Raw genomic sequence first — 23,194 nt, forward strand, 5'->3', positions numbered from 1 at the left:
GGGAGGCTGGGAGGAGGCGGAAACTTTTTTTTTTCTTATTCTCAATAAAAAAATATGGATAAAAAAAGGAGTGCTTTTATTTTTAAATCAGAAATTGGCAGCTGTTTTTAGTTCAGGTTATTATAGTTATTATACAGATTGTGGCTTCGTGCCTCTCTGCCCATGGAAAGGATGGCTGCAGACTGTGGCATGGTGATTCATCAGGAAAAAGTATGCAGGTGAGTAGTGAACGGTCGCCCTGCCCCTCAGGGAGCGCCTGGATGTGGCGCTCAGCACGGCTGCAGCCACTCTGATTTGGGATCAACATCTGCAAACTATACTGTGAATGTTAATCTTAGTATATTTTATAAAGGAATGCGATTTTCTAATTAGTAGCTTTATGTTGCATAAGCTGATGAATCACCTCTGTATCAGAGACGATGTGCAGAAATTATACCGAGAGGTTCCTGGAGGTGCTTAATAAAATTCAATTTTTGATTCAGAAGAGCCATCGAATTAGTGTTTTATCAAGCTCTGTCACATAATTCTGATGTGGGGATGAAGAGAAAAGGTGACACAGCTTTTCAGTCACGGCGTCTCTCTTAGCTGGTGTTCTTGCGCCCTCACGTGGCGCAGTGAGGAACTGTGCGACTTGACGTTCTCGTTTCCACTGATTGGAAAGTGTTTTCACCTTGGCTGCCTGTGGTCTATGCTTTCTCTAACTACATTATAAACCCACAGACACGAGTGCAGAACTTGTTTGTTTCGAGACGTTTAAAGTCCTAAACAGTCACTCTGGAGGGAGCATTTTCATGGCCAAGCAGTTATCTTTTGTTCAGGGAACCCTTCTACAAATCTTCAAAAGTCTGGAAGGCCTCCTTTAAATCTGGCAGACCCCCTTTAAAACAAAACAGACCCAGAGGCTGAAATGCTATTTGAGTTTTTTACTTACTGCTTCTTTGGGCTGTTGAGAAGGACGTAATGGTGAGCACACGAGGAGAAGTGTGCAGGGCAACGGTCCGTGGTAGAGAACGGCCCTCCTTCCCTTCCCTGCCGCTGGTGCCGTCTAGGGTCCTAATGACTGCGAGGCTCCAAGAATGGCCACATCACGAACCTCCGTGGTGCCGACTTACACACCACGCAAGTATTTGTTCTTACTGTGGTTCTTTTCCTCATCCGTACACTATTCAACCGGCTGCAGCACAATGTCAAGGAGGACAGCTGAGGTTGCTATCTGTATAGGGCTCCCATTCAAAAGGTGAAGGCAGATAACAAATAGCAGTATACAAATTACCAAAAGAGCCGGGTGGTGGTGGCCCACGCCTTTAATCCCAGCCCTTGGAAGGCTGAGGCAGGTGGGTCTCTGTGAGTTCAAGGCCAGCCTGGTCAACAGAGCTAGTTACAGGACAGCGAGGGTTGTTACACAGAGAAACCCTGTCTCGAAAAACCAAAAGAGAAAAAAAAATTGCCAAAGGAATTATAAATTGAGGTAAGGGCAATGACGGAAATAGTTAAGCTGAGGTAGAGGCTAAGCGCGAAGGGATGGGAGGAGACATAAGGTCGTGAGGCTGGCTGGGGCACTCTCAATTCCACCAGCGAACGCCTGCTTATCGGAGCCATTCGATGGGTCAATGGAGACACAGAGACACTGAGGCACCAGACACGGAGTTTCTAACTGGACTCAAGTCTGCGGCACTGACTACGGCTCCTTTCTTGAAAATGCTGACATCATTTCCGGTCAAGCCAGAGGAAAGAGAAGAGCACGCCGGAAGCTTCTAGTGAGGAAAGCTCTGAGTCTGGCGTGGACAAGAGCACCGAAGAGAAGCACGGTGACAGAAGGGGCAGCCACCCACGGTCAGAGCTCGAGTCGGGTCCGATCCTGACTGCCTTTGGGAATACAGTCAGCAGGCTTGGGTTTCATCCTGGGAGCTGCGAGGCCACAGGTGCATTTCTGACAAGGTCCAGACTTGCTCTCAAACTTTTCAAACAAGGCACCTCTGATTGCAGTGTGGACACGTTCCAGAAGCAGGAAAATCAGCATGGAGGCCAGTGAGGAGGTTTTGATGAAGAGATGGCGGAGAGATCAGAATACATTTTGGAGGCAGAATGAACAGGACTAAGCGTGACCGTGTGTTTGTCGTCCTCGCAGAGGAGATTGAAGGCCGGCATACCGTATGACACTCGGACGCAGCCTTTTCTTTGAGGTGTGTTCACTCCAAAAGGAATCGTAAATTAGGAACAAAAGAGAAGTGATGAAAATCTCGGAGTGTCTTATTTCTCCAGCACAACAAAGTGGCAGGTGGGGCTTGAAAGTTCTTTCCGGTGGAGTATTTGTCGCAGATAAGAGCACGGAGTTCAGGGAAGGTAAGCAATTTGCTACGTTGCAGATGTAGATGCGTCTACTAATGCATGCAAACCTGACTTCTACTTAGGAAAGACAAATATGACAGCTAAGTCAATTTCCCACCAAGCCTGGGGCTCCAGAGTTATAAGGCGAAAGCTTTCTTATTCCTTTAATTTGAAGGGATTTTCTCTAAAAATGTTCAAAAATGTCTGTATTTCCAGATATGCTTGAAGATGATGTTCTCCCAGAGAATGTCCGATGTAGTTGGCTTTTTCTTTGGGCTGCCATTGGACACGGAAACTTATTGTTAATTATGAATGCTTGGTCTTAGCTTAGGTTTGTCCCACTAGCTCTTTTAACATAATTTAACCTGTTTCTATTCATCTACGTTTTGTCTCTGGGCCTTTCCCCTTTCTTTCATTCTGTACGGCCTACTTTCCTGCTTCCTCCTAGCTGGGTGGCCCCTGGCATCTCCCTGTCATCCCCTTTTCTTTCTTCCTGGAGCATACATTTCTCCTCCTGCTTACTCTCACTGCCCCGAAGTTCCACTTCTTCCCTCACTATTGGCCATTCAGCTCTTTATTAGGCCAATCAGGTACCTTAGGCAGGCAAGGCAAAAATGAGCAACACATCTTTACATAATTAAATAGATGTAACACATCTTTACATAGCTAAATATTCTGAAACATAAACAAATATAACACATCTTTAAATAGTTAAACAAATGCAACACATAGTTGCATAGTTAAACAAATATTCTCCAACCGTTCTTTTTCTCCTTGCAGATGGAAGCAGAGAGAGTATGTCAGTAAGTTCATTTCCCTATTGCTAGATCACCTCTTAGTCCCCATATTTGGTTGCAGGAATTCTCGCTGTTGACTGCGAGTTAGCTGCTGTGTGAACTGTGCACTGAGAAAGCGCCAAGGGACTGCTGAATACATTGGACCACAAGGAGTGTGCTGGAGGTAGAAATCGGAGGCGCTGTGAAGAGGCACAGGCTTTTTAAACGCACAACCAATCAGAGTGTCCCTGAAGAACCTCGCAAGTATTCCGAAAAGAGTAAGGGGAGTCACAGAAGTTTCGAGGCTCAGCTAATCTTACTATGTCCCTTCTCTCCTGTTTAAAATTCAATTTTTTTTTTTTTACATTGCTGAGTGGGTAGTTGCCAGCTGAAACTTCAAGTGGAATTAGCATACTGTGCTGCTCTCTGAACGCTTATGTGAGCCAAAGTCACAGGCAAGGGCTGGGAAAGTTAGGAAAGGGGAAGGAAGCCTGCCACTGTCCATTCCCAGGCTGTGAACCATCAGCAAGAGACCTTAAAATGCTTGTCTAAAGAAGTGCTCGCTCCCATTCCCGTGGTGTCTGGAATCCACAAAGAAGCCAGGACTGCAGCTCATCCAAGGGCATCCACGCCACTGCACCCGGCTGAGTAATGTTAATAGCTATGGAAAAGCCCAAAGCAAACAGAACAAGTCTGTGTGTGTTGCTGGGAAAGGAGGGGCTTGAGACTGTTTACCTTCGCAGTAATCACGCTTAAGTGCCCTTCAGGTTGAGCAACCGAAGTGACTCAGGAGGAAATTGCAAGAAGGTGAACAAAGGAAGTGTGGTGTTCTGAGGTCCCCTGTGGGATCCTTTCACACAACTTAAAAAAAAAAAAAATAAAGAATTTACTTTAAAAGCAAATCCTTGAATCGTGAGACTCAGTTTTAAAAATAGAAAGAAGAAAATTGCATTGCTGGCAGTCGAAGGATTTGCTCAGAGTTTTGTAACCAGGAGCGGGACTTGAGTGCGGCCTCACCTTTGGAACACACTGTGCTGCTTCCTGAACTCTTATGGGAGCCAAAGTCACAGGCAAGGGCTGGGAAAGTTAGGAAAGGGGAAGGAAGCCTGCCACTGTCCATTCCCATGCTGGGAATGATCAGCAAGCGACCTTAAAATCCTTGTCTAAGGAAGTGCTCGCTCCCATTCTGCTGGGAGTTCTCCTAGGGAAAGCAAGCACAGATGCGGAAGGCCTGAGAGTGTAGGGAGGTTGCTGCAGACTGGAAAGGGTGAACTAGAAATCCAAGGAGTGGTGTTTCCAAAGTGGAGTCTAGCTGAAGACGCTGGTGTCTTCTTTCTCTGTTTATCCTGCTTCAAATGTTATATCCCACTTCTCCATAGCTAGGTACACACACACACACACACACATGCCACACACACATACCACATGTACTCACACACATAGCACACACCATATGCACACACACATGCCATACACACACACCACATACACATACACCCACCCACCACATACACACCACACACACACACCACATGCACACACCATGCATAGCACACACCACACATAGCACACACTACATGTACATACACATACCACATGCGCACACACCACACACACCACATACACATACGCCTACTCACCACATACACCACACACACATGCCACACACATACACCCCACATGCACATACAGCCACCCACAACATACACACACACACACACACACACACACCACATCACTCTCTGTCTCTCTGTCTCTCACTCTTTAAGGGCTGAATCAATTTTTATTTGTCTATCATAAGGCGTACAGGAAATAGGAAGGGGTGTCTGTTGAACTCCCTCCTGTCTGTTAGCGACAGTTTTCCCCTGCTAAAGGATGCTCCTAGATCTGCATCTCTTGGCTAGGGTTGCTGTGTAGAAGAAAGAGGCATCTTGATTACCTGTTCCTTCCTTCTCAAGAGATGCGACATCTTCTGGGATGCTTTAAAGCCTTTAGAAATAGCGACAGTATCTAAAGCTCAGAACCAAAGAGCTTTTTATGTCTGGCTATTAGTGAGTGTGCAGTAATGACCCCTACCCTGGGAATATGCCTTTCCTACCGGAAGCTTGTATCCGTCTTTGTTTCCCCGTGGCTATTAAACTTTGACATTTGTCTAGAATACATCAGATACTTCAATTTGATATTTTATTAAAAGCATCGCTGACTCCTTATGTACGGCATAAGGTGATGAAATGTTTTGCAAACCTGTCAGAATGGGAAGCAGTGATCCCGAGACATATTACCAGTTCTGTTATTTTTCAAGCCAATGAAAGGACTTGTAGCTGTGCTCCGTAGGGAGAATACTGCTTGACACCAGGTACTCTGCTCCCCATAGGGCTGTAGGTAAAGGTTTCTGAGGAAAACAAGACCTCCTGGTATTAAAACAGTACACATACAGACAGATTCTCATGCTTCATGCTGAAAACAGTGAAAATACGCTAGGGGTAGTGTCTCACTCCTCTTGTCCCAGCTACTCAGGAGGCTGAAGTAGGAGGGTCATAAGATCATTGGTCAATGTAGTATGATCCTGTCTCAGAAAAACTAAAAACAGGTTTGGAGTATAGTTCAGTGGCAGAGCACTTGCCTTCGATGAATGCATGAGGCATAAGCTATAATCACCAGTAGTGTGATTAAAACCAAAACAAATGTCCAACAGTAACCACAGCAACAAAAAGAAAATCACCTTCACCCCAACACAGTAAAATCAGATTCAATTAATATTTGCTACTGAAATAGAAGAGAATCGACTGTTATTATTATCTGACATTTCTTCCTGTTAGTGACATGCAGCTAACTCTACTTAAAGGTTTGATAACTAAGACTCAGAGAACATGGTGGAATCATTCATCTGGTGAGCACAGCCCCGGCGGATACATTTCAACACAGCTCCTGCACCTAAGAATCAGAGGACATGGTGGAAGAAGGGGCAGAACGATTGTTAGAGTTGGAGGAGTAGAGTCAGTTCACTGTGAGATTGTGTGTCCTAGAAGTGACTGGAAAGATACATCCATGAAACCTTAACAATATGGCTGCCTAAACAAGACCTGAGCAATGACAACACCAGCGAGCATGCTAACACGGGAGGAGGACACCTCGTGGAGCCTGATTCCTAGACAAAAAACTACAAGCAATCAAAGGATGTTGAGAAGAAGGGAAAAATAGTTTTTCCCAGAGACACTCCTTCTGATTGGCTATCCAACACCAAGTGCTCAGCCCTGAAGTTATATTCACACAATCAAAGTTTTAGAGACCAAGGGGGACAATAATGAAGAAGAGGTCATCAATTTCAGAGAATGGGAGAGGGTGACGCTGGAGTTATTGGAGGAAGGAAAACAAAGAAAAGATACGATGCAATTATGTTTTAATTAAGTTAAAAATTTAAAATATTGTGTGTGTGTGTGTGTGTGTGTGTGTGTGTGTGTGTGTGTGTGTGTGTATGACATGTGCACACATTTGTGGTGCCTAGAAAAAGTCAGATGAGGGCATTAGATTTCCTGGAGTTGGTGTTTCGGGTGGTTGCTGAGAACTAAACACTGGTCCTTTGGAAAAGTAGCAAGTGCTCTAAGCAGCACTTCATCTCTTCAGGATCCAGAATACTTATAAAATATAGACCATACTTTAAAAGGTCACTAATATTTTGTCTTGATGTTTGTAGTGAGTTTGAAGTTCTAATGATAACCTAAAGCCCCTATTCTCCAAATTATTTCCAATCTTTTCTTTTGTCTTGCATTGGTTAAACAGCACTGGTTTCTTCATATTCCTCAAACAAACTTACTGTGCTCTGGTTCAAGGCTTTGCCCTGGTTGGTCACAGTGCCTAGACCAGCAGTTCTCAACCTGTAGATTGTGACCTTGGGTTGAATGACCTTTCCGCAGGATTGCCTAAAACCATTGAGAAACACATATTTACTTTATGATTTGTAAGAGTAATAGCATTACAGTTATGAAGTTCGATGAAAATAGTTTTATGGTTGGGGTCACTACAACAGGAGGAACTGTGTTAAAGGATCACAGCATTACCAAGGCGTAGACCCTTTCCTCCCAATGTTGTATTGCTTCTCCCTAACTTGCAACAAGATTGCTCAAATCCTCTTTAGAGGTGTTTTCATGACAACCATGTTAAGTAATCAGTCCCTTTTACCCCTATAGCTCTCTAGTTGCCGAAGAGGCTTCCTTAAATTTATTAGCATTTGTTTTTTGTTTGTTTTCTTTTCCCATTAGATTGCAGATCTTATAAGGGCTAAAAATTTGGTTGACTTTCAGGAACGTTGAACAGGGGCCAATGTTTGGGACAGTGGGTGTAGGATACAATATTTACCATGTAGTTGAATGAATAAACGCAAAAGGTTTGACCTAACATTTAGGAAACCATGATTACTATCTATGCAGTGTTTATAGCCTTAGAATGTCTTCACTAGTCTGTGTTGTTGTGTGATCTTTTTCACTTTTACTACTTTTTCTTTGGGGGGTGGTCAACCAGCCAGCTCCCAAATAAATCACACATGGATGCTTATTCTTACTTATAATTGCCCCAAATTAGCTTGGCTTGTTTCTTGCCAGATTTTCTTAACATAAATTAACCCATCTATCTTTTGCCTCTGGACTTTTATCTTTCTCTGTTCTGTATACCATTCTTTGCCTCTTTCTCCGCGGCCAGCCGTTTAGCCAGGTGACTGGCCCCTAATGTCCTCCTCTCCTTTTGGTTTCTCATTCTCCTTTTATATTCTCTGCTTGCCAGCTCTGCCTAGCCTAGCTCCTGCCTTGTTATTGGCCATCCATCTCTTTATTAGAACCATCAGGTGATTTAAGACAGGCACAGCTTTACAGAGTTCAACAAATGCAGCGTAAACAAAAGTCACACACCTAGAAATAATATTCCCCAACAAGTCTGTTCTTAGGCAACTTAGGGATGCTTCTTTACCTAATGACTGCTTGGATTTCCACATCATCACCAGAGCTATTGTGATTTTTAAAAAAATGTTTGTTCTAGTTATTTGTCTCTAAAGAGCAAGATTATTACTGTATTTTTGCTATATTGTAATCATTATTTTTGTAATATAGGAAAGCATTCAAACATTTGGATAATTTATTACAATACTAATTTATTACAAACACAAGACCATGGCTTCAACAAACCAGATGCTTTTCATAATTAAGTCGTCTAAATATAACTATGATTTTATAAAGTTTATTTTATAAACAAGAGTTTCCATTTAGTACTTAACAATAATGTTTCTACATCTGTAACTCTCAACAACTAATTCTATCTCTTTGATGGTTTGTCTTAGTAATCTTGGCTTTTCCATGACAAACTGTTGTTATGATATTCTCCAATCTGAGGATTTCACAATATGGATTTGAAAAGATCTCCTTTAGTTGATGGAAGAATACTAGAAAAATACTAAGTGCTTCCAAGGTGATTTGTTCTACCTAAACATATTTTTTTGAATAAAGTTTATTGTTGTGTTTGTATATAGATATGAGGTGGTTAATATTTCCTTGGGATTTGTTTTCTGTATAGGCTGCTGTATACCATAACCGCAGTGGAGTGGACGCCAGGGAGCACTGAGCTAATAAAAATCCAATTCTGATCTCCCCCCCCATTATGTATTTTAACGAAGCAAGCAGATGGTAGATAGATTTTTCTCCCCCTGGAAACGGCTGGTTTTGAAAGATTCCAGAATGCTAGTTTCTGAAGCGTGGTTGCTGAGCAGCAGATCACGTCTTAAAATATACATTAAACTTTGTCAGGAAAATTAATGTATGCTGCAGCAGATGGATACGTTTGTAAAAAAAAAAATACAAGGCCACTGCCGGTCTCTCGGCTTCCATTTGTAGTTTCAAATGTAAACATGTAGAATCTCTCTTTTTTCTTAGCCTCTTCTTAGTCATCTAGAAGTAATTCTCACTCTACTCCTGCTCGAATGCAATTAAATGAGAAAACCACACACATAATCGTTCCCACTGTTTGTCTTTCAGTTGTCGAACAAGCTCCTCGGAGAGTCTTCCTGCTGCTCAACTTTATCACTTAGAAATAAAAAAGTAGTAATTAAAAGTGCTGTCTTCCTTTAAAATGGATAGGATAAGCATCTCCTGAGAGCTAGCTAACAATTATAGGTATTGGTGGCTTGCACAGAAAAAAAAAAAATACATGCCTTACCTGTATTTGGACCAGGATAAAGGCACTCCATGCACGAAAAACCAAACTCTATCCAGATGGCTCTTCAACGTTCAGTTTATCCACCAGTAAAATATGAAAATATGTCTGTTGTCAATTCTCGCTCATGTTAAGCAATTCAGGCATTCTGCACAGCTCTTTAATTCTCACTGGGCTCATTTCTCTAATTTGCAGGGAAAAGTTAAGAACAAACCGAATTTTACATTAAGCTAGGAAAATTGATGGCCACGTGGAACCTCATCATTTATGCCAGCAAATGAGGCGGACATGACTTACTGCATGGGCTTTTCAGATACACAACCCTTAGCAGCTACTGCCAACTGCTGGCTTTTCCAAGTAAGTGCTTTGACTCTAAATCAGTTCTACATGTCAAAAAAGAAAAAAACAATCCATTCAGATTGACAAACACTTGCAATCCATTACAATTTGCAAAACAAGTTCTGAGGGCAACAGATTTCACATACTTGTACAATTCATGTTACATGACCTGTGTTGATTCATACGAGAACAAATGCCCATGGTTTGCAGTTTCCTGTGACAAAATCCCTCGCTATTAAACACATAAAATGTGGAGCTGGTGCGTTCCAAATGGTTTTCTCATGCAGGAGTTTTGCATGGCAATAAGTTCGCACTTATTAAAACTTGGCAGTAAGGGAAATGCTTCTCTTAGTGTTTTAAACTATGATCTAAAAGACGCTACGATTTAAATATAAGTTCACGTCAAAGAAATGAAAATCCACAATTATAATACTGACTGCTGTAGTTGTTAGGGGCTTAATCTAAATTGTCTTGTTTCTCATGGAGCTCTGGTGAGATGTTCTTTTACTTACATTCCTGTGGTCTGAGGGAAGAAAAGGAGCATGTGACTCTTGGTTTCAGAGGGTTACTGTTTCATCCCAGTGGAGCTTAGGACAGAGCAATGTGCGTTCCTTCGTATTCAGTGGACCAGGGAGTGGAACAATGATCCCTACGATTGATGCAACTCTGGATCTAGAGAGATGATTTGGTGAATTAAAGCACCTGCCACCAAGCCTGACATCCTGAATTCGATCTCTGATCTTACATGATGTAAGGAGAGAACTAACCCAGGTAGGCTGCTATATGACTTCTATAGGTATTTGATGGTGTGCTGGTATGCCTGAACATGGAAACACACACACACACACACACACACACACTCACAAATGTAATAAAAACATGCAAAAAATAAAGATAACCCAACAAAACACTGTCTTCGAGACATCAACACATATGTATAAGGAATGTCAGGGCTCTTTTTCATACGCTGCTCTTTCTACCTGTTGTGCTTTAGGTATGAAGTGCCCCCATTATCTGTTAAAAGCTTGATCTCTAACAGATAGCACTTATATGAGGTAATTGCATCACAAAGGTGCTAACTTCATAGATGTAGTTCTATAGGAGAACTCTAATTCTAAGACATTCATGGTATTGCTGTTCAGTTTCTGTGAGAAAGCAGAGTATGAAAAAATTCTAAGTCATTTTTAGGTAATAAATATGGCATGAGAGATCGTTCTAGGAAAATCTGTCAGTACAACAAGGAAAATCATCATGCATGATTTACAAAGTTAACATGTAGGAGTGTTTTTTTTTTTTTTAATAGCCCTGAGGATTAGTCATAGGGTTTTGTACCTGTTAGATAAGCTGCAGGCTGGAGTATTTTGCTGGGAAATGAACCTGACATATATAATGGCCTCAAATTCATGTACTAGTTTTGGACAGATGTGTGCTGGTATATACATATATTGTCATATAACATACAAAAAATTATGAATTAATAAAAGTTTCTTCCATAGTTTGGAAGCTTGCATGGCACCTTCTTATTCCAATCATAAAATATAAATGAAATAACATTTTATTTGCTGTAGCATGAGAATGGGAATAAAATTTTATTAAGTTTGTTGGGTACATGCTGTGAAACCATCCTATGGCTACCTAACACAGAAATGGAATTCAGAGCTAGAAGATAGATTGTCTCAAACAATCACTAGGGAGTCTGAAGAACTGGTAGGGAAAACGAGCCAAAACATATGAGCAGCTAAAATAGCCAGTTTCACCTTGGGTTAGCAGAGTTATGAGAATCCAGCCTTGTTACCCCTCTACATCTTTAATTGGAGCCAGCTACGCAATCACTTCCACTGCCAAAACCAAATGAAACACCCCCTCACACACACAAAATCCACCCACACCCAAACTAAACCTAAACAAACCCAAAACAACTGGACATATCTATCTTTAGGTAAATTTCTTAGGGTTCAAATCCTGGGATAGTATGTCATTATCCTAGTCATGTACAAGTAAGAAAGAAGTCCAGTTGTTGCATAGCCCGAACCCTAAATCCAGATGAAGAGTGTCTAATAGATTCATCTACCAACTTTTGGTTGTCCAGTGTCAGTATGTATACTGGACAACACCTCCTTACACCTGCATTTTCAAATCACACTCCCTTCTAAAATATAATATAATATAATATAATATAATATTCCACCTTTAACCCAAAAAGTGCTGCTCTCTGTTCTCTTTGGACTTTTCTTAAGGTCTTTTGTTGTATCCCTCCTCCACACATATAGGACCTTTGCCTAAAGGCTGCTAATACTCCATTTATATTGTGATTCTGTTCTGATATAGGCAAAAATTTAGTATTAAATCTAAATTATCGCAGAACCCTGGGAGTATGTGACAACTGTAATATCATCTGGAATGCTCATTCTTCTTTTGTCTTGTGAGAAAACAAAAGTTATTACTAGCACGATTTTAAATTTTTAATTAATATTTTTACATGCATGGATGTTTTGCCTGCATATATGTCTGTGTGCCCTCTGTGAATCTGATGCCCTTAAATAACAGATTTGGGATTGGAGTTACAAATTCTGGGTCCCTATGTGAGTGCTGGGAATTGAACCCAGGTCCTTTGAGAGAGTAGCCAGTGCTCTTTCACGGACCCATCTCTCAAACCCCCAGCTCACACTGTTTAACTTACCGCTCATATGGAAAAGGAAGGAACTTGACACAGGAAGCTGATTATAAAGGAGGAAAAGCAAAGAAGCAGCATGATAGCCAAAGAGGTGAACCTAGAAGACAAAGCCCAGAAGCCCAGGACCTCCAGTGAGGATGCAACTTCTCACGGAGACTGTTCATCAGGATGGGTACCGGGATGCTGGGCCTTGTAGTAGATGCTGCTGCTGGTGTAAAGGAGGAGAAATCAGTGCCTTTGCTTCTCTTTTTCTCCCATTCTCATGTGGGAGAAATGGATTGCAGAGCAAGCAGGAAAAAGCCTGGTGCTCTCTCTGATGGGGTATCTTAGTTAGGGTTTCTATTCCTGCAAAGAGACACCATGACCATGGCAACTCTTATAAAGGAAAATATTTAATTGTGGTGGCTAGCTTACAGTTCAGAGGGTTAAGAGGGTTAGTCCATTATCATCAGGGTGGGAAGCAAGGCAGCATGTGGGCAGACATGGTGTGAGAGAAGGAGCTGAGAGTTCTTAAATCTTGACTCACAGGGAAAGGAAGTGGTCTGAGACAATGGGTGAGGCATCTATGAGACCTCTGAGCCCGCCTCCACAGTGACACACTGCTTCCAACATGGCCATACCCACTCCAACAAAGTCAAACCTCTTAATAATGCCACTGCCATCGGGGACCATTTTCTTTCAAAACTACAACATGGGGTAGATCACACTGATGTGATTCTTATGCCCAGAGATGTTGAAAAGACCAACCACCATTATATACCATTCTGCTTGAATCTCACTTCTTTCATGTGGAAGAAACAAATATATTCTCTCCCTTTTATGTTTTTGCTAACCTCACAGCTGGGGATTCCATAACTGTTCTGATGAGGAACACCTTTATTCCCGTGAAACTTGGCTATGGCGGGTCTTCCATCTGAGACTTATGATTCTGCCTTAGTTCTTCCCATCTTTCCAATGAGCATGTGAGGTCATTCCCCATGACAGGCTTCTCACCTGCAGGGTGTGTGTGCATGCACGTTTGTACACAGATGTGTGTTCCTGTGAATGTGTGCACACATTTGTATGTTGGGCCATTTAAGAAATTTGGTGAAGCACTGGGAACTCTCCTTAGAAAAATGTTTTTAAATTCTTGAAGTTAAATATGTAAGATTATAAGATGAACCTACTTATTTGAAATATAATTAAGTATAACACAAATTTTGTCATAAAAGAAAATGCATGCTTCTTTAATAATGCATTTAAATACAGTCTAGCAGCAGGTGTGATAATTATAGCAAATTCAAACTGTGAAGAGCCACAAAAATATTTTAATGCAGTTTATAGCAATCATAATGAGATCTCACTTTTCTTGGTAACAAAATCACAGCTACTGATAATGAGACCGTGGTGCTTTTTTCATTTCTTTTTTGCCCTCACGTGTGATGGAGAGTTTAAGTTTCTGCTGTGGGCAATCCCCATCCACAGGACTTTAGTTCAGTGGCTCACCTGACTAGTGATTAGCTTTTCTCACTTGCCAGCTAAATGAGATAAACTTTCTCTGTAAGTTTGAAGCATGTCCTGGAACTAGCTCTTGAAGACCAGGCTGACCTCGAACTCACAGAGATCTGTCTGCCTCTGCCTCCCGAGTGCTGGGGTTAAAGACGACCTGTTCCTTCATGGCCCGACTTTTCCTTATTTTTTTGCCAGCTAAGTCTTTTACCTTCAGTGTTTTCCTAGACTTCTCTTCCATGAGGCCTGCTCACATTCTGCCTCACCCACCCTGCCCACCCTGCCCTGCCTATGCCTACTTGCAGCCTTCTCCATGTGACACAGATTCTTATAAATGCTGTTTCAGAAGCCCTGATGAGAGACCAGTCAGTTGTTTCTCTTCTTGTTAGCCAATTACATCCATGTGCCAAATCTATGCCTTTTAGAATGTTCAGATTCTAGGCTACCACACACCAGGGCTGATTGCCTTGGGTCAGGTATAGGCAACCAGAAACACTCACTGTTCAAGAGCCTTCCAAATTATTGCCTTGAGTCAGGAATAGGCAACCAGGAACATACCAAATGTCCAAGAACCTTCAGGATTATTCAGATTAGCTAAATGGCAGAAGTCTTCAACACCGAAACAGCTCCACATGTCTTGCCACAGATACAAACTCTCTACCTTCAGTTTGTGTGTGTGTGTGTGTGTGTGTGTGTGTGATTCCAAGTGCTGGTCTTTTCTCATTTGAAACTGAGAGAGAATTCTGCTTTGTGTTGTCTAGTTGAGCACCCTTTATTTTTTCATCTAATCAAACAAACAGCAAAAGCAAAACAAATGAAAGCATATGTCATAAACATCCCAATCCCCTCCCTGGCATTTCTTCTCTCTCTCCCTCCTCCCTCCCTTCCTCCCTATTGTCCCCTCCCTCCCTCCCTCCCTCCCTCCCTCCTCCCTTTTGTTGACATTTGTTTGTTTGCTTTTGTTTTCCCCTAACACTTCCTGTCTTCTCTGCATTCACCAGACTCTCTTCTCATAGCCACTGATATGTAAAGTCCACGAGAATGGACTTTGCATTTTTGTTCTTCCGAGTCTCAAGCTCTTGGAACAGTGTCTGGCACAGAAACAGGCTCACTGAGCATCTTGCTTTCCTTATCCTGTCTTCCCCTACTTGTCATTCTGGGTGAAATTTTAACTCTTTTGTGTCTGTCTGTGTGATTCCATGAAAACACGATACAGGTGGCTGTAGATTACAACCCAGCAGAGCCTTTGCTAGGACTCTTGAGAGCTTTTTATATATTTGGTACTCAAAGTCTCTAAACTAGTAGAGCTCAGAGCCCTGGAGAGAAAGAAAATGAAGGAGTAGTTAGGAGTTACCTTAAGAATGGCTGCCCTTGGTTCCTAACGGTGAAGTATGGTTGATGTAGTTTTAGAGTTTGTATGACATGTTGAAAGACAGCAACATGACCCTAAAAGGTGGCCCAGGTGGTCTTGTCAGAGTCTGTAATAGACATTTTGCTTTGTTGCAAAGCTCACAGTTTCAAAAAGATCTATTTTATTTTTTGTGCTAGAATGTTTTGCCTATCTGTCTCTATGTACACTGTGTGACTGCCTGGTACTCACAAAGGCCAGAGAGGCACCAGATCCTGTGGAAGTGGCAGTACCAATAGATGCAAACTGACTTGTGGATGTTGGGGCCTGAACCTGGGTCTTCTGGAAGAGCAGCAAGTTCTCCTACCTGTTGAGCCATCTCTCTATTCCCTCAACATTCATTTTATAGCACCAGGGAACAAGACAGCAGCTTTTGAGTGATGCATTTCTCAGGAAAGTTATCCATTTTTTTCTATCTTATTGTGCAATGTTGGTCCGTTGGTTAGAAATAACACCATGCAAGACACAATAACCACCTACATTCCATTGACTGTGTCCATCACTAGAAATGGCAGAAGAACCATTTTATTAGTAAATACTTAGAATAATCCCAAATTTCAGTCACTATTGCATTGCCATCAACTCGACACTAGTGTCTGTTACTGTCCTTTAAGCCTAGGGACCAAGTCAGAAATGTAGGTTGCTTTTTATTGGGAAGTCTGCATTAGAAACAGTACATCTGAGATCACATATATTAAGGGCACTTTGTCTGCCCTGAGGTTCTTCTATCCAAACCACTTGGACATGATCCAGACTTAAACCTGTCAAATAATCCACATTTCTGTCATCAGAAAATATGTGTAATTGTTTTCCTGGATTCTTTCCAACCGCAGGTGTCCTTGCTCGCTCTAAGTTCCCGACAGCCTGATGGAGGTGAATTGTCTGTGGTACTCCACTGTCATTTGTCTGAAGTTCCCGACAGCCTGATGGAGGTGGTTTGTCTGTGGTACTTCACTGTCATCTGTCTGATTCCCTGTGACTTTGAGGCTTCCCCCTTTCACATGTGGGCCACCCGTGACCTTCCTGCTCACCTCTACTCATCTTTCTTTTGAATTTATCTTGTTATGCTAATTCTCAAGATCTCTTTGCCTGTTAGAGTAAATGTTTACCTGTTATATCACAAATAGTTTCTTCAAATCCATGTTTTTCTATTTAGATGTGATACCCTTTTCAATTTGAAGTAGGAAAAATTTTATCCAAACATTTTCTTTTATAGCTCCAGAGTCTTTCCTTTGATTAAAGACCTTTTTTTTCTCTTACATTTAGGTTGTACATAAGGCTTTGAAGATTAGATTCTAAAGTATTCACTATATGTTATACTTGCGTTGAATAATTCTGGCTTTTATTTTAATATAATATGCAAGAGAAACACAACCTCATCTTATCAGTTGGATGATCAATCAATTGTGCCATATTTATGTGAACTAGTGATGCCAAATACAGCACCAGATTTAACATGCACTGGATTCTCAGACAAAGTGGACCCTTTGTTGCGTTCTTTTATGTCTTAGATACCAGCACTGTGCTGACTCTGTAATGGTGACTGTTGCTCTCTGATCTCTGACAGGGCAAGTTTCCTTTATATTTCTTCTGCTTCTGTTCCTTTACAAGAGACCATGTGTTTCCATGATGTGTGTTGTCCTATACCAGGTTAAAAATAGTTGAAGTTTTGATAGATCATGTTTTCTGTTTTATATTTGGTAAAATGATACTTTATAGTATTTCTTCATTTAAGAATATAGCATAGTTTAAGCCACTCACATATTTTATTATCACCAAGCTTTTTATATTTTTCTATATAGATATCTTAGACTTTTAAATTAAACTTATTATAAGTATTTTTAAAATCACAATTTTAAGCAGAAGCATTTCTAATTTTTACTTTGAAGTGAGTTTTGGAAGCGTTGAAAGATGTTAAGATTGAAGGCACAGTTAAAGAACAAAGGGAGTATGAAATGACACATCAAAGTCATGTCACCATGACCATGATTCACAAAGTAGGAGGCTGGAATTCAGCTGGTGGTTCTTGAGTTCCTCCCAACTCTGAGGATATAAGGGCTTTGGAGCTCTCACACTTCCATCTTAGATGAAGGCAGAGGAAATTTTAGGAACACAATTCAATGCTCTTAGTACGTATCTGTGAAGTTACCAATAAGGGGAACCCTTTCCCTGGTGAGATGGGTTGACTTGCCCTATGGGAGTAAGCATATCTAGTAATGAATTCTAATGAGGATGAGTTAGATAAAATTTCAACCAAAAATTTTAAATGATAATTGTAAGAATAATTAAAGAAACAAAAAAGGATGCAGACAAACTCCTCATTGTATTCAAAGAGAATACAAACAAGTGAATGAAATAAGTCTATATAGGAAATACAAAAAGAATTCCCTAAAGAAATAGAGATCTGAAAAAAAAACTGAGTTCAAAATTTAGCAATGGTAAGTTCAGTAGTTCCAAATAAAAACACTAAGTAGAAAGTCCTAACAATAGAATGGATAAAGTGGGAGCCAGAACCTCAGGGATGAAGGACAAGATGAATGAATTAGAACAGTCAGACACTGACAACATAAGAACGTATGCCAAAAATGCATGAGACCTTTGGACACCACTGAAAGATCAAAGCTAAGAGCTGTGGGGGTAGAAGGAGAGAAGTCAAGATCCCCCCAGATCTAGCAAAAATACCAACCAGATTTCAGAAGCATTTGGAACAATAAACAGAGAAAACCAGAAAAGAACATACCCAAATCTATACCAATAAGATTAAAGAATAATACAAAATCTCCCAACTAAAAAAATTCCAGCTCAAGAATTCTACAAGGTTTTAAGGAAGAACCAGCACTAATCTTTGTCATATATTTTCATGAAATAGGAAAAGGAACGAATGCATCCAAACTCTTTTTTTTTTTTTTTTGTCAAACCAGTGTTACTGTGATACCAAAATATAATGACAGAGTAAAGAAGAAAATTATAGGCAAATGTTTCTCATAAAAATAAACATAAAATTTCTCAATAAAATACTTTCAAGTTAAATTCTGCAACACATAGAAAACATCATTACTATGATCAAGTTGACTTTATTTGAGAGATGCAGGGATGCTTCCACATATGCAAATAAAGATATAACACTTCTAATAATTGGCCTGAATAGGAGAAATCATAGGCTTATTTTAGTAGCTACAAAGGACCTTTGCCACTGTAAATTTTTACTATTCCCATATTTTACTATTATGAATAATGTTCCTAAGACTATTCCTGTGCATTTTCTTATATAGACAAATATTTTCATTTCCAATGTTTATATACATTAGAGTGGAATTGATGAATCATGCTGTATATTCTCACATTTTAAGGAGTTGCCGAAGTGTTTTTGTATCGCTCATACCAATTTAAAATTCTAGAAGAGATATATGAAATAATAACAGAAGCTAGAACATGGGAAAATTTCAAAAATGTTGTGCTATTTAAAATAAGCCAGTTAACAAATATAACTAGACTTCTACTAAATGCCTAAAGCACACAAATCCATAGAAACAGAAAGATTAGGGGTTGCTTAGAGCTAAAATGATAGGACAGTGGGAAGTGAAACCTCATAGGAACAAATGAAGCAGGAGTGTTCTTTTTTTTATTTTTTTGCTTGTAAAGAACAACTCACAAGACTATAAAACACAAAGGGGGAGTAGGAAAATCATTTTTTTTTGTCACATGTTTGAGACCAAATAATTCTTTCCTAATACAAAGAGTTTATATAGAAATACCAGAATGCCAGGCACAGATAAACCATGCAAGCAGTACCACGCTCGCAAATATTTAACAAACAGCTGATTGGATGTGGTGAGCTTTGGCAGGAAAGCCTTTATTTAAAGCTATAGTCGATTTTCATGTTGCAACTTAGGAGGTTGTTAACATTGTCTCAAGAGACATCTAATTCAAGGGGAAATGGGCACATCATATGAACTTAAGATTCTCAGAGGATTGGCCACTGTGATAACTAATATTGATCGATAACTTGGCATGTTCTAGAATCACGTAGGAAACAAAAATCTGGACACATCTGTGAGGGAGTTTGAGTTGAGGTGAGGAGACCTTTACATGTGGGCAAGATCCTTCCATTGACTGGGAGTCTCAGCTGAATACAAAGAGAAAAGAGATGAACGCTAGCATTCTGCAGTGTCTGCTTTCCGACTGCATATGCAGTTTGGCTAGCCACCTCCTGCTCTGGATGACATGCCTTTCCTACCATGGTGGACTGTACCCTCAGCAAAATGAGCACTTCCACAGACTACTGGCAAAAATAAAGCCTTTCCTCTTGGTTCGTCCTTTTAGCCTCTTGCCATGTCATTGGTCCCAACAAGAGAAGTAACTAATACAGAAGATTAGTTCTGAGCAATGGGGCTATGTGTGTGATTAATCTGATCATGTGGCACACTGGCCTTTTGAACTCACTTATCAGAAGAATATGGAAAAGTTTGGAACCCGAGTCTCGTAAAGTCCTAGAACACTGCAAACAGTGCTTAGTGATACGGCCATTTGTGTGATGCTCTGCTGAGGAACCTGTCTGCATTCTACCCCTGCCCCGAGAACTCGAGGGAGGCTGAATGCAGGAGCAATGGACAATGGACTAATTTCTTGGGTAAAAGAAGTTTCAAGACAGGACGGAATTAAGGTGTGGCATGGATCTTACTGTTTCCATCCAGGTCCAAAGTAAGGGAATGAATCAATGAAAACTTTCCTTATAATTAAAATGAAAATTCATTATCTAATATTTTGTTAATTTCTAATACTAAGAAAATCGTATTGGTGTTAAATTTAATAAATTTCTGCATGAATGGCCAGATCAGAGTTAATAATTAAGAGTTCTCCCCCAAGCCTATTTTTACTGATAACATCTCAGACACTTGATGAGAAGACTTGATTGACAATTCACAATTTTATACTGTTTTATTATTTAGAAATTTGTTTCTGATGAAATAACCAGGAAGCCTCTCATGCCTAGATTTTGCTTTAAATGCACTATTGCTGAGTCTGTGTCTTCAAAACACACTTATGGAGTTAATAATAAAAATTGAGAGCACGTTTTATACAGTTAGGTTTGAAAATTAATTTAATTTTGAAATTGATAAAAAACTTGTTCATATTTACAGGATACAGTATACTAATCCAACAAACTTATACAGTCTGTAATAATCAAATAATGTCTATTAGTATTTATATCTCTATCATCCATTGAAATTTAGAGATGTTCAGCTTCTTTAATTCTTCATAAAATGTATAATAGGTTATTGTAATTCATAGCCATCCTCCTGAGCTTTAGAAATCTTGAGTTTATTCCTTTTTTTGAACTGTATTTTGGTATCAGTTATCCAAACTCTCTCTACCCTCTGACTACCTTTCCCGGCCTCTGCTAACCGTGGTTTGATTTTAATTTCGTCTTTGATATTAAATTATTTAGCTTCCATAAATGAGTGAAGATGTGTATATTTAATATTTCTTTGCCTGTTTTATTCTACTCAACGCAATTTCCTTGCATTAGACCCATTCTTCTGAAACAAATTGTTTTCATTGTTCTTTCTGGCATAGTCATAAATGAAGGGTTTCAGTTACAGCTCTGCTACTGTTGGGCCAAGGCTTATATCAATTTCTTCTCTTCTATAATTTTTAGTGTTTCCATCTATAAAATGAGATAATAAAAGCTGCTCTCTGTGCTCCTTGTGGTATTAAAGAAGATTACCAATGTAAAACACTTCTAACGGCGTCTGCTTTACAAGACTGAAAGCCTCCTAACTGCTGATTGTCACTTCATAGCAAATTAGAATGCCATATTATGAAGTGAACACAAATGGAGCTCCACTTTGATCAGCAGAGGCAAGTCATGATCTACTGCTCTACAGTCAGCATACATGTCCTAATAGAAAACAAGGAAGAATGAAACCATCTCATCTAGCTCCCACTTGACGAAGACTGCAGGAATAGCGTGGTTAACACCACTAAATTCAAGTTGATCAGCTATAAAGTGATGCAAGACTTAATCTCTTAAGACTTTATCTGCTAGAACTTGCATAAGCAGGGAGGACCGTTAATTAAAAGCATGCCAGTGTTCAGGGAGTAAAGAGTTGGCTAAGCTGTGGCATCACATTTCTGTGTGCTCCAGACAACTGAGAGCAAAAAACATGAGGCATTGCTCTTTTCCTTCCTGCGTCCAAGAATATTTCTAGCAACACTTCAGTTTGACCAAGTAGCAGTTTGGGGACTTCCAAGTTTGTTATTACAGAAGCTGCTTCTTTGCAAATAGACTTTTTTTAAAAAAATATTTATTTATTTATTTATTCATTCATTCATTTATTTATTATGTATACAGTATTCTGTCTGTGTGTGTATGCCTTCAGGCCAGAAGAGGGCACCAGACCCCATTACAGATGGCTGTGAGCCACCATGTGGTTGCTGGGAATTGAACTCAGGACCTTTGGAAGAGCAGGCAATGCTCTTAACCTCTGAGCCATCTCTCCAGCCCGCAAATAGACTTTTGTTTGGGCTTTTCAAGATCAAGTTATAATTTGACTTTGGTGAATACATCCGTGAATTTGTAGGCCTTACTGCGTTACACAGCTGTCTTCATAGTCTCCTGTTCCAAAGGAGTAGCAAGTGTTAAATAGCACAAAGAGCCTTTAGGCATCTGAAGAATGGGCACCTTGGGTCCTTTAATTCATGGGATGGGACATAGTGCAGTTCTGTTGCTGTCGTAACATGGGTAAAAGACTACTGAAGATTTTCATTCTGCTTTGCTATGCGGATGTCAACAAAATTCAGAAGCTTGAAATCCAAAAATCAAAGATGCATTTCTTTAAAAGATATCTACTTATTACAACTAGATGAAGGATTTTTTCGATCTTGAAATCACAAACAAAACTTTCTCTGAAATACCTGTCTCTTAACCATTCCAATTTAAAACCTCCATAGACAATCACATTTAAAATTCCGTGGATACAGCTACTTCAGGAAAATGCATCCCCACTGCCCTTGAGAAGGAAAACATCCCTGACATGCACCGAGGGAGCTCACTCTGCAGGGCAGCTGTGTGATATTCCTTCTGGGAAGCCTCCTCTGCTGTTTGCTGTTAAGCCATCTACCTGGAGAGTGACAGGGATACACTCCAGCAAGCAGAGGTAGCAGCATCTCAGTCCGATGACAGTTCTTCTTCTCCAGAGCTTAAAGACTAGGGGCAGACAGGGTCCCATTTTTAACAATTTCAAGTTGATGTAATACATACGAATGAAAGAAGATGAGATTCAGAAATACCCTTGGCTACTTTGCAATGGTAAAGAGAATTACAGACTGTCAGTTTTGAGGCTGCATCATTAGGTACAGCATCTCGACTTGCCCTCTGCAAAGGAACAGATGTTCCCTGCCAGGTGTTTAGTCATGGATGCAAATCAAAATGGGCAGTAAAGTTCTGATTTTCAATGAACCGAATTAACTTTGCAAGCCACTAACACAGCAGTGCCTGACTGGCAAAGATGCAGAGAGTTAATTAATTATCAGTAATGAATGAATGAATGAATGAAGGATCATTCCTTCATTCAGCACTCAGGTTATCTCTGTAGGGAATTGGGAATACACCATTACTGATCTACTGATTAGCCATTAGAAAATAAAATATATCATTAAAGGAGATTTTATAAATTCTTATTCACTTTTGAAATACTTTAGAATTTGAACTATAAAATTAAAAAAAAATCCCAGAAGTGAATAGAAGCCTGGATCTTAGTAATTCCTATGACACTCTGTCTACAGGAAGCAGCCCTGCAGAAATCATTATTCGTGTCAAATGATTCTCAAGACTTAGACAGTATTTTGACCTTGGGGTCTTTCTTTTTGTAATTTATGTTTACATTTGGGATTTAAGTCATCATCCCAATGCATTTTTTTAGACCTTAACTTGGTTACTGTCTAAAACTGTTCACCTTTACTCTGGATTCATTCTTTCTTCTT

The 23,194-nt window shown here is 40.1% G+C and overlaps 1 long non-coding RNA gene across 3 annotated transcripts in view; it reads left to right on the top strand.

Annotated features, from left to right (window-relative positions):
• The first annotated feature begins 1,779 nt into the window (after nucleotides 1–1,779).
• The window catches only part of LOC126496887 (uncharacterized), a 1,122,577-nt gene continuing 1,101,162 nt past the window's right edge, over nucleotides 1,780–23,194 (top strand). The window contains exons 1-3 of one of the 3 annotated variants that reach the window (XR_007590480.1): nucleotides 1,780–2,343; nucleotides 3,187–3,382; nucleotides 9,495–9,656. This is a non-coding gene — a long non-coding RNA (uncharacterized lncRNA). Of the gene's footprint in view, nucleotides 2,344–3,186; nucleotides 3,383–8,273; nucleotides 8,559–9,494; nucleotides 9,657–23,194 lie in introns of those variants that run through there. The other 2 variants (XR_007590478.1, XR_007590479.1) reach the window with 2 other exon arrangements.

Source organism: Alexandromys fortis, unplaced genomic scaffold (assembly GCF_014885135.2).
Source record: "Alexandromys fortis isolate MF-2015 unplaced genomic scaffold, M_Fortis_MF-2015_v1.1 scaffold_20, whole genome shotgun sequence".
NCBI classification, from domain to species: domain Eukaryota; kingdom Metazoa; phylum Chordata; class Mammalia; order Rodentia; family Cricetidae; genus Alexandromys; species Alexandromys fortis.